This window comes from Eptatretus burgeri, chromosome 8, assembly GCF_056783735.1.
Source record: "Eptatretus burgeri isolate ZD-2024b chromosome 8, Ebu_testis_v1, whole genome shotgun sequence".
Classification (NCBI taxonomy): Eukaryota; Metazoa; Chordata; class Myxini; order Myxiniformes; family Myxinidae; genus Eptatretus; species Eptatretus burgeri.
This window is the reverse complement of record NC_140968.1, coordinates 52,933,030-52,936,155: the sequence shown is the minus strand read 5'-3', so window position 1 is coordinate 52,936,155 and position 3,126 is coordinate 52,933,030.

Here is a 3,126-nt window from a genome sequence, read left to right as displayed (position 1 = left end):
TTTTATTATTTTATTTTTTATAGCTCGGCCAGAGATTTAACCCCAAGCTGGATGGTTTATTATAATTGTTTTTTTTATAGCTGGCCCGAGATTTAACCCCAACCTGGATGGTTTATTATTATTTTATTTTTTATAGCTCGGCCCGAGATTTAACCCCAAGCTGGATGGTTTGTTATAATTTTTTTTTTTATTGCTCGGCCCGAGATTTAACCCCAAGCTGGATGATTTTTTTTGTTTTTTTTTTATAGCTGGCCCGAGATTTAACCTCAACCTGGATGGATTTTTTATCGCTGACCCGAGATTTAACCCCAAGGTGGTGGGTTTTTTTTTTATAGCTGGCCCGAGATTTAACCCCAAGCTGGATGGGGTTTTTTAATAGCTCAGCCCGAGATTTAACCCCAACCTGTATGGTTTTTTTTATAGCTGATCCGAAATTTAACCCCAAGCTGGATGATTTTTTTGTTGTTGTTTTTTATTGCTGGCCCAAGATTTAACCCCAACCTGGATGTTTTTTTTTTAGCTGGCCCGAGATTTAACCCCAATCTGGATGGTTTTTTATTTTTTATTTTTTTTTCTAACTGGCCCGAGATTTAACCCCAAGCTGGATGGGTTTTTTTTTGTTTTTTTTTTAATAGATGACCCGAGATTTAACCCCAAGCTGGATGGGTTTTTTTGGGGGTTTTTTTTTTATAGCTGACCCGAGATTTAACCCCAACCTGTATGGTTTTTTATTGGTTTTTTTTATAGCTGGCCCGAGATTTTACCCCAACCTGGATGTTTCTTTTTATAGCTGGCCCGAGATTTTACCCCAACCTGGATGTTTTTTTTTATCGCTGGCCCGAGATTTTACCCCAACCTGTATGTTTTTTTTATTGGTTTTTTTATAGCTGGCCCGAGATTTTACCCCAACCTAGATGTTTTTTTTATCGCTGACCCGAGATTTAACCCCAACCTGTATGGTTTTTTTATGGCTGACCCGAGATTTAACCCCAAGCTGGATGATTTTTTTGTTGTTTTTTATTGTTGACCCAAGATTTAACCCCAACCTGGATGTTTTTTTTTATAGCTGGCCCGAGATTTAACCCCAACCTGGATGTTTTTTTTATAGCTCAGCCCGACATTTAACCCCAACCTGGATGTTTTTTTTTTATAGCTGGCTCAACATTTAACCTCAACCTGGATGTTTTTTTTTTATAGCTGGCCCGAGATTTAACCCCAACCTGGATGTTTTTTTTTATAGCTCAGCCTGACATTTAACCCCAACCTGGATGGTTTTTTTTATAGCTGGCCCGAGATTTAACCCCAACCTGGATGTTTTTTTTTATAGCTCAGCCCGACATTTAACCCCAACCTGGATGTTTTTTTTTATTATAGCTGGCCCGACATTTAACCCCAACCTGGATGTTTTTTTATAGCTGGCCCGAGATTTAACCCCAACCTGGATGTTTTTTTTTTATAGCTCGCCCGACATTTAACCCCAACCTGGATGTTTTTTTTATAGCTTAGCCCGAGATTTTACCCCAACCTGGATGGGTTTTTTATCGCTGACCTGAGATTTAACCCCAAGCTGGATGTTTTTTTTTATAGCTCAGCCCGACATTTTACCCCAACCTGGATGTTTTTTTTTATAGGTCAGCCCGACATTTAACCCCAACCTGGATGTTTTTTTTTATAGCTCGCCCGACATTTAACCCCAACCTGGATGTTTTTTTTATAGCTTAGTCCGACATTTTACCCCAACCTGGATGGGTTTTTTTTTATCGCTGACCCGAGATTTTACCCCAACCTGGATGGGTTTTTTTATCGCTGACCCGAGATTTAACCCCATGCTGGATGTTTTTTTTTTATAGCTCAGCCCGACATTTTACCCCAACCTGGATGTTTTTTTTTATCGCTGACCCGAGATTTTACCCCAACCTGGATGGGTTTTTTTTATCGCTGACCCGAGATTTAACCCCAAGCTGGATGTTTTTTTTTATAGCTCAGCCCGACATTTTACCCCAACCTGGATGTTTTTTTTTTATCGCTGACCCGAGATTTTACCCCAACCTGGATGGGTTTTTTTTATCGCTGACCCGAGATTTAACCCCAAGCTGGATGTTTTTTTTTTCTAGCTCAGCCCGACATTTTACCCCAACCTGGATGTTTTTTTTTTATCGCTGACCCGAGATTTAACCCCAAGCTGGATGTTTTTTTTTATCGCTGACCCGAGATTTAACCCCAAGCTGGACGTTTTTTTTTTATAGCTCAGCCCGACATTTAACCCCAAGCTGGACAGCTCGGAGGCGAATGCGTGAAGAGGGTTTTCAGAGTTATCTCATAATGCTGTGCGCGCCGCCATGTTGGTTGTATTCACTTTCCTCGCAACGATATCCTCAGGAGCTTTCCAATCTATCACGTTATCTCGTTATTCTGACTTCTGCAATCAAAGATTACGCTCGTTCGTTGGCCTTTTCTCGCTTGTTTCGCTTGCCAACCAATATGGCGCCCGCGCACTGCACCTTGGGTGGTGAAATCCATATATTGTTAAACCGCCAAGACATCTGGTGGGAGTTGTGTTTGTGTTTGTGAAGCACAAAATGCTTCATTTTTCCAGCACACACTTTTGTGCCATGCTCCATAGTTCTGGCCGGTGTGTTCCATCACCAGTGCCAATAAGTTTGTGGAGCGCTCGCCAAGTGGCTTAAGCACTCCAAGGATGATAAGGAACGGCTGGCTTGGTAAGCGATCGCAAGCTTATTGCGGAACACACCGCAGTACTTGTTTAAATTATCGTTGAAGGGGATATCGGTGTGCTGAAGGGAAGCAAAGAACGAGAATTAACCGCTTCCTCTTCTTCTTCGACCTCCACACCTTCTTCCCTTCAACAAAAACCAATGGACAAAAATCAAATGTAGTATTTTGTTTATTTGAATCATTTTACGTAAAGCATAATTGACGAAATACTCGTAAACCCGATTCTCAAAATTCCCTTTCCTGTACGAAAAAGTTGCTTTATGATCGGTGTATAACCACCCCACAGCTTGGGTAGTTACTATTTTATTCATAATTTTTTTTTAAGGATTAATAACGCAACTCTTGAATAGTAAATATTTACAAATTTTTTTTTGTGAATTAATTATCTCT